Source organism: Hyposmocoma kahamanoa, unplaced genomic scaffold, assembly GCF_003589595.1.
Source record: "Hyposmocoma kahamanoa isolate Upper Pololo Valley unplaced genomic scaffold, ASM358959v1 66, whole genome shotgun sequence".
Taxonomy (NCBI): Eukaryota; Metazoa; Arthropoda; class Insecta; order Lepidoptera; family Cosmopterigidae; genus Hyposmocoma; species Hyposmocoma kahamanoa.
Genome location: NW_020653854.1, coordinates 10,817,775 through 10,827,547, shown reverse-complemented (window position 1 = coordinate 10,827,547; position 9,773 = coordinate 10,817,775). Strand labels below are relative to the sequence as shown.

The window sequence follows — 9,773 nt, the reverse complement described above, 5'->3', positions numbered from 1 at the left end:
AGGATTCACTGAAATCTTTTTCACTCACAGACATTTTTATTTATCAAAGTTCAAAGATCAATTTACGTTACACAAAGCAGTTACTGGTCTACTTTACAGTTTCGCTCTTTCTTCCAGAAGTAAAACTATTAATCTCCATACGTATAAATCAAATTTGCTTATGTATTTTCCTTATCACTTCCTAGAACAAATTAACTCATACATATCAAACAACAATGTTCGTTTCACTTTGACATATTGATACAAGGTGCTGCCATAATTTTTAAGTTTTCCTTATATGCTCTATCGTTTTAAGTGAATTAACGTACCGCAGCGACAGACACTTTTACAGATACTTTGAGCGGTAAGGCCTGAATTTAAATAAACAAATATAAGAATTTGGTTGCTTAACCGGTTAAATAGTTACTTCTATGTGCTGTAAACCGTCTTGTATAATAGCGAGTTTTTAAATAGTGAAACAATTAGATTCTTTTAAAATATTATCTAGTAAAAGTATATTGTACCCATATTTTGAAATATCTTGTTTAATTTTATTATATACACACTCCCATGCAAGACAGTAATTTTTTTTTACAACGTTTTCACTTTTATTTCTCTTCTTAAGTTTATTTTTGTATTATTATAGTACTAAAAATTGTATTAAAACAACCCAATCTACTTGTTGTTAGGGAAAGGGCATTAATAGCTACGAAATTTGTTTAATTAGTATTTATTGTTTTTGTTATTATCAAACTAATTATTATTTGTAAATCTTGTAATTGTCCCAAATAAAAATTCATTAAGTGTAAGGTTTGTTTTTTCAATGAACTATCAATATTGATAGTTTATATTTCCCTAATAAAACTTTCAATTTATATAACACTATCAACACAATAACCGCTTTAAGTTTTATATTGTGCATAATTTTGAGGACAGCGTAGGAAGTTGGTATCATCAACAATACAAGGTTGAATGACGTAGCTCCGGGAAAGTACCGAAACCATGACTCACGAAAAGTCCCTTTCGATATGAGAATAAACTGCTCACTCAATTTTATCGGTGGTGTAGGAGATGAGATGACTAATAATATTAAAATGATTTATTGAGAAGGAGGTACAGGGTATATTTTGATTATTTACAGCAATTTAATGAAAATTATGGCTCGTAAATTGCGATTGAAATCATTACAACCTGGGGGTCTACTCTCGATCTCCGTCTGACATCCGTCCGAAACAATTGCTGCCAAATAAGCAATACTTGACCAAATGAAAAGACGCGTGATGCGAACGAAGCTTCATCCTTGATACTTGTCTTTTAATTTTGTAAATAAATAAATATTACTTATTTGACTGTAATTGTTTGGAACGGATGTCAGACGGAGATCGAGAGTAGACCCCCTGAACCTGAAAGACAATGATGGGTTTATAATGATTTATTATGATGGGACAGTTTACATACATAATAGTATCGTCGGTGTTTCGAAAAATTTTTCACTCGAGCATGTTTAGGTTTTCACGACACTGTTTTAAAATATTTACTTAGTGTTTTAAATTCAAGTTTTGTTTCAGTTTAGTTTAAGTTTGAAAATTGAATTTATAACAGTACGTAAATATATTAGAACAGTGGGAAAATCTAAAACATGCTCCCCTGAAATATTTTTCGTAATGGCGCTTACGCTCTTTCTACAAAACGCCTCAAAATGTATGCGTTTATGTGTGTGTAAATGTACCAAGTTTGTGAAAATTCGGATGTAAATTACGAAGATACGTTTTCTTTTTCAAACAAATCAATGTTACGGGCTCTTTACGGCACCCTGACGAACTGCATGCGAGAAGACGATGCAGACAACTGCATGCAGATTGCAGTTACAGCCGATTGCATGCAAACGACGCCGTCACTAGTCGTGCGCTTAGCTCAGGGGCAGCGTAAAACCTGATGTCGACTCGAAATGGAATCAGAAATACAGAATGATGAGCAAATTTCTATGAAACTTGGGCGTAAGATCAACATTGATGTAATTAGGACTGGACATAATGATTTTAAATTAATCAATAGGTATCTGTTAGGTTTGTTGGTTCTAATTTTTTTTCAAATAGTGAAATAAAACAAAAAGTTTACAGTCCGATTTCACAAGGAGCTCTACTGCTACTTATAACTATGCAGCGCTGGATAGAGACCTATGGAAACAGATTACCTGCTCAAAAAGTAGGTATATAGAAAAGTAATTATTCATGCCGTGGCCTGCAGGCCGTGGATCGAACTTGCGGCCTCAGATCGTGAAAACCGACGTGCAAAATATTCGACCACTGAGGTCGTCAAGAGTGATTTTTCAGTAGTTGACATGCATTTAAGTTGACATGAAATTAAATAAATTTTAGGCTAAATTTGCATTACTGCGGAATGGGAATCGAGTTTTTGTAACGAAATTGTATGTACATGGCGTGATGAACCTTTTGTCAATGTGTAACCACAAATAATATAATACTGCACTAGTAGAGATACCCAATCTCATATTGTACAAAGAAACGTTGAACTCGTAATTTCGCTTATTCGGACGCTTATTTTGATTCTTAACGTTGATCAAAATAGACGGTACCATGTAAACTTTAAACTTAAAAAAAAATTTTTTATCTAAAACTAAGTGCATTTGACTTCCATCTCACCCGATGGAAAGAGACGATGAAGTCAATGATAGAGCATGCACACCTAAATAATACCCATTCACTCTCGCCTTGACACGGCCCTACTTCTTATTTAGAAGTACCTCCAGTTTTCGAGATTCAATACTCCATATTTTTTTATTTATCCAAGTGTCGCCATCTACTGTTTTAAATGTGTACTAGAGTTCATTTACATGAATTTGATACGCCATGGTGCAACGTACATACAAACTAATGGATACGATATAGTAGCTGCGGGTATTCCCGAGACTGCGCGAGAATTCTCCGAAAGACGTGAGACCTGTTTTTTGGCTCGCGTTTATAGAATTGACATTTAAGTTCATTATCCTATAGTTACAATGTAAATCGCTTCCATCGCGGAACGGATTCCGGGGCAACGTAAATTAAGCCTTAGTAATAAATATATTAGTCAATACGATACTGATAAGAGATAACAGTTGACGTATTTTTGTATAGAAGTTTATTGATAACTGAGTCGAAGCGAGTCACAATCCTATATGTATGTACGTGTAATATACGTACTTTATTATTATTTATTACATGCATTATATAATAATAGTGAGTAGTGTACCTATACGCTTATACATTAGTGACTTTAAAAATACAATTTGGACGAATGTATACTTTACGTATAGTCGTCTGCGATAAAATGTTGACGTTTATCATCATCATCATCATTATATGAGCAAGAAGACGTTCACTGCAGAACACATAGGCCTCCAATATTTCCTCCAATATTTATATCGCTGGCAACACTTTGGCTGGCTATAAACGTTCACACGTTTTCGAATATACGTAAACACTGACTGCTGTACGCGACTTCGTCTGTGTGCAGTAAGTACTTCGAGTAGCCTATTGTACTGTACTAATTTTCGGTTCTCCATACAAAGTTTCATCCCCTAATAATATCACTCTTTTAAAATTTATTTTGGTGATGCGAGAGTAGCCAAAGTCCTTCTCCTAGGTCCAATATATCTGTATACCAGAATTCATCAAAATTTGCTCAGCGGTTTAGGCGTGAAAACGGAACAGACAGTCGGAGTTACTTTAGCATTTATAATATTAATTTGGATTAGATATTCCAAAAATAAGTACCTTGTGATGTGTTCAAAAATATGTAATTATCACGTCTGTATAGTCTGGCTTAGAAAAAGCTAATTTTAAACAAAAGCACAAATAATACACTACTATACAAAAGTAAACAAAGTATAATATGTGAAAAATATACACTCCGGTGTTTTTTAAATAATAATTCTAGCCAATATCAATTTCTGTACAATCCCTTTTCATTAAAATGTATTGTTTATTGTAATATCAAGTGACACGGACAAGTCGTGCGCCTTATGGTAACCTACACGCCTGTCCATAACAGTTACATTGCCACACAGACACTTTAAATCGCAAAAATTTCGGTCGTCAATACTGCCCTCGTAACGAAAAAAGGCACAACCATGCGTACTTTATACAACAGTTGTGCCTTTTTACGTTCCGAGGGCAGACTAACGTCGTTCAATTGAAATTCACAAATTATTGATATATCACTGTTGAAGTTTATTCATTAAGTAATATTATTAATGTTTATTGTCACAACTCTACACAACAAGTCACACTGTTCATGTTATAAAAAATTGATAACATAATAAATGTGCATAATATACATATAGGTATTATAGACGCGTAAGTTTGTTAGTCCGGCCGTATGAGTTTCATTATTATTTATTTTCATCGTCATCAACATCAATCCATTCACACGTCCCACTGCTGGGTACGGGTCTCCTCAGGCCAGGGTTTAGGGCCAATGTTGGTTGGGGACTTCACATGTTTTCCGAGAGTTGTGAACCTTCTTCGACGTGCAGGTTTCATCACGATGTTTTCCTTCACTAAAAAGCTCATGGTAATTTTCAAATTAAACTTCGCACATAAATCACGAATTCTCAAAGGTGTGAGCCCAGATTCGAACCCACACGGTCTGTTTGAGAGGCGGTAGGCGAAACCATCCGCATTTTTATTTTTTCATTATTATTCATTTTATTTACTGTGTATTTATAATTCATCATTGCGTTATATCTTGTTGCGCCCACGCCTGCAAACATTTCTGAAGTATTTGATCGAGCTACTGGACACGTGTCTCTTCTAAGACAGGGTGAAGGCCATAGTCCACCACACTGGCCCAGCACGGGACTGGACTTCATTATTTTCAGTGGCATTGCAACGCAGTTACAGATTAAGTAAAAAATAATTGAAAAAAAAAAAACAATTGCAAAAGGACTATAATGTCGTCATATACGCTTTTCTAAAAGCTACCTTGTGAACTCAGTCTTAAACAGTGAAGAACTTGGATTTAATTTGTTAACATAATTGTACACCGATCGTAAAATCATCACCTCATCAAGGCTGATGAGTTTATTGATGTGCAGTATATTTAGTGCTGATACAATTACGTTGGAACTTTTAAAAGTTATCATGATCAATAGTGGCTATTTACTATAATACAGGCCAGGTAGCGTTATGTTCAATGTGTCATTATCAGTCACTGTAATACTGTCCTTCAAATTATCAAAGCAAAACTAGAAATGGCATGTTACTTAATGGAGCATTAAAGGACGGTGGTGCAATTTTCTTTATGAAGACTAATGAGAAATCATGAAGTCTCATTAGAGACTATACTATAGACTGTAATATTTATCAACAATTGAGGTTATCAGTGCAAAAGTGGTGTAACTCACACTAATTTTTTTTACACAATATTACTTTAGATGATACTAAAGTTATATATTTAGATGCTATTTTCATGCATGAAAATATTTAACTTTACTAATACATCAAAATAGTTTTCAAATATAAAATAATTATGTAGGTACTTTAGTATCATATTCAAAGTGCATATTGTAGGAAAAATTATGAGTTACACCATTTTTGCGTTGATAACCACGATTATGAATTAGAGAAATTAAGTATACGTACTTTTATAAATATAACGGCGCGTTATTAAAATAGTGTCATCAACGATTATAAGAATATCGATTACTTGGTTTATTCGTTAAATCAATGTCTGTATAGTCTGTCTTTTTTGAAGACAGTGTAAAATGACATCTGTAGGGTTGCCAGTTTTCAAACTACATAACTATTTAAATTTTAAATAATTATGTAGTTGTTGCCGATAGTTTTATTGATAGATTGTGAAAGAAGATAAAATTTTGCCGAGAATGATTGAAATGTGAAAGTTACGATGTTCTAATGATTAGATACTAATTGCGCATTTGTTTATTTTTATTTTTACCGTTGGCCTACTAGTATCAAGATCAATTTTTCATATTTACAAGAATGGACGGATTTGATTATCTGTATCTATTGAATTGAAATGAAAAATTTTAAAATATGTCTCCTCTTTGTATTTCTCTTAAACATAGTTCTAAATAGAGTGTATAATGTATGAACTCATGAAAATTGACAATTTAAGTGAACTTGTGCTCAGTAATTGGATGAATAATCGGTCGAGGATGGTTCAAATGAAACAAGTTCGGCAATTTATTCCATAAACGTGATCAATATTCAGTCGTTATTCGATAGAATATTTATGCTGCAATTACTAGCTGCTTTCAAACGGGCAGCACTTTTGCAACAAAGAATTTAAACCGTTAGTGTACAAAGACGAGTTTATCCGAGAAAGGAATTTCTTCCAACTAACCTTTATAATTAGAAATGAGCAATTGAAATGGCAATAAAACCACCTATAACAACAAAAACGAATCATTTAGCGATTGTTAATAGATTACTAAATATTTTTAAATTTGGTTTTTTGGAAAAAGTGAGTGACAATGGTAACACCAGTGCCGGCTTTACCCAGGCCCTTGACAGCTTTAGTTCCACAATATGCGCAAAGCGCTAGTGGGCTCAAATATCGACGCAATCTAAAAAAAAAAAGAACACGAACGTGTTACGTCACTGTTTGACTGTTTGTATTTGAATGTGTTTTCGGTTGTTTTCCTGTGTTTGATTTGCCGGAATTTTTAGTTCTCTTCGCTTGTTGCTTGAGTTGAGATTTAAGTAATTTCCATACAATTACTCAGCTGTCTAAGACGGTGCGGTGCTATGGCACTTATTAAGTGTTGTGTCGTTGGTTGTACGTCAACCAACAAAAATCATCGCCTTTTCAACATTCCAAAGGACGACCAGTTAAGAAAACTGTGGTTGAGTTTTTTAGTGCCTGTGAATCCTTTACTAAGCGGACTTACAAAAGACCAACTGATTAATAAGCGTGTGTGTCAAAAACATTTTGATATGTATCAGCTGGATGGCCAAGGGAACCGTCTTCCAAAGGGTTACCCCTGCCTTTTCTCAGAGCAAGAGATTTCCATAGGAGTGCCTCTAAGTCCATCAGGTATTTTGTGTCTCCTCTTTTGTTTATTTTAAGACCTAAATGTATATAGGCATATTTTGCTTGAATGTAAAGGCTTTGAATTGTACAGGCATGTTGTGCAAATCCGAATGGTGCACTTCAATTTACATAGATTTAAAACTGGAGTTATGTAGCCATTCCACTTTCTTAGGTAACATACAAATACTATTTATCACTGTTCTCAGTTATAAATGTCATAAAGTTGTATTTTATTATTTCAGTTGGTGATCATCTCGAGCATCACAATTATTTTAAAGAAAATTCTGATGATGATGCAACAGAAGATCTTATTATTATAAGAGGTAAATTGAAATATCTGTATGCCTACATCAACCCAAACAATGTTACTCCGACCATATGCAGCAATGCTTAGATATGAATTATTAAGATATTATTTAATTTCAGGACACACAGGAGATCATAGTTTATATACAAAGGAGATAGCCCTCGTACAGGAAAGCAATTCACCATCAATGTTAGGTATGTATTTTTTTTTGACACATTTGGAATTGATTCTCCTTTAGAAACCTCTCCTGTAATAAATAATAGAAGTGTAGTACAGTTCATAGGCTGGTTTCCAACGCTTATGTTTATAATATTTACTCTTGACATAACTTAAAAACACCCTGTTTCAGGTGAAAAATTACCTGTACTTGTTGAGTCTATGTCCTTGTGTAATCAACCGTCTACAAGTCAGTGTGTACTGCCATCCCAATTTGGATTAACAGGTAATTGATACAAACTTTGGCAATACTAGTTGGTCTATTAACTGGTTTGTATGGTATTATATTATGAACATTTTGTTACAGATCTGCAACCAAATGAAGGTAACCAACAGCCTTTTGGAACTAAACAGCTAATATTGGAATCTCAAAGATCAGTTTTAACTAAATCGACTGGTTAGTAATAATTTTACGGTTCATGGCATAGTGATATTGCACGAATAGTAATAAATTAGATGTTTGAATTCTTAGTGCTAGTTCTTGTGTTCCTGAAAAATTACATAATTGACTACAGAAGTCCCAAAAACTTTTGGTGTTCAACAATTTTCTTTTGTTCTCATTAATCATATTTCAATGTCTTTGTTACAGCAACAATATATGAAACTAAACACAAACATTTTGCAAAGAAAATTAAGATCCTTACCAAGGAGCAAATGTAACTGAAGCTTAGTGAAAATCCTTTTGACACATGATTTAAAAATGCAAAAGCGTTGAGTGAAACCAAAGATTTTATTGGTGGATACAACACCGAGAATTTCGAACATTAAATAAAGCATAGAAATTTAGAGTATCCATCAAAAAAATTCATGATGCTTTATAGAGATTGTGCCGGTTTAATCCATGCTTATCTAAACAAATTTGCTTACAAGCGAAACACTGGCAAACTTTTGAGACAAATCTTAGAACGAAAATTAAATTTTAATTGGCTCGGATGCAAAGATCACAGGAGGCATGTACAAGCATTTTTATTAACTTTAGTTATAAGAATCAACGTGCATCATTGGTGTAACAGGATTAACAGAATTTTAAAAGGAGGTAATATAGAGAACATTGCGAACTCCAATGTAGCACAAAAATTGGCATATCAGAAATGGAGATTATATAAACAACGAAATAAACCCAAAATCAAATTAAAAGTTTCGTATTTTATTTTCCTTTAAAATTTTAGTAAGTTGCAATAAAGGTGCAATCGCAGGTACATCCCTAATGTGGATATCGACTATATTTCTTGCATTGACACATCACTAGTGCGATACTAGCGCTCAAGGTTACAGCGCATATCTGGGAACTAACATGCCAAACCATAGCTGTCGCATCTGTTCTACTTGTCTACAGTTATCTGTGGCTTTACCTATGGTGCTAGATGTGAGGCGCACACTAGACATGGGGAATAGCGTTACATTTCTATTGCCGTGACTGTCGTTCCGGTTCCAAAAAAATCACGGTGATAAATCACCGTGAGTTTGTCGTGACTGTTACTTCCGTGACCTTGTCACGCCTATAACTTACGATATACGATATCACGATATACGGTTTTAGCCAGCGGCTTCTTTCTAATACTTATAGCCGTTTTTTATAGAAGATTTAAGTTTTTACTCCCTTTGTAATAAGTTTCAATTCCACTCAAAAAGTTGATTTTGTATTTAATGTAATTTTGTTTGTTACTTATTTAATGCGAATCTCTGGATTGTTAAAAATAGCAATAAAGTGTAATGTAATTATATTTCTAGTAGAATACATAAATATAAAATACCAACTCTTCCGATAATAAAACAAATATACAAAAATATGTTACCTGTTAATAAATAGGTCTATAGTAACTGCTGCAGATTTTTTTCATCCGCCCTTTCTAGTTGTAATAAGCACCTACGACCCTTGTGAGTGAGCAAAGAAAGTCATCCTATCTCACTCACTCCCATCGCCGAAATGGCCCGATTTGAAGAGAACTACAACGAGTGGCGCGCAGTCACCAGTCACCACGGAACGGAGATCGCGCATTGTATCAAATACGTATGTCGTGATGTGAGTGACGGGGATAGCCATTGGAGCGGAGGAACACCTATGTGACTTTGGGACGTCGTTCCTACGGAACGAGCCACTGTGATACTGTTTGACGGCGGATCATCGTGATTTTTTCATCGTGACGTTATTTATCACCCACCTCTAGCGCACACGGGCGCAGGACAGACGCCTCCAAAGAGCCTGCGTCCT

General features: G+C 34.3%; 1 long non-coding RNA gene across 1 annotated transcript; it reads left to right on the top strand.

The window, feature by feature from the left end:
* The first annotated feature begins 7,499 nt into the window (after positions 1 to 7,499).
* Positions 7,500 to 8,190, top strand: LOC113231613. Its single transcript, XR_003310569.1, has 4 exons — positions 7,500 to 7,539; positions 7,695 to 7,787; positions 7,869 to 7,958; positions 8,151 to 8,190. It is a non-coding gene; the product is annotated as an uncharacterized LOC113231613 (long non-coding RNA).
* The last annotated feature ends 1,583 nt before the right edge of the window (positions 8,191 to 9,773 follow it).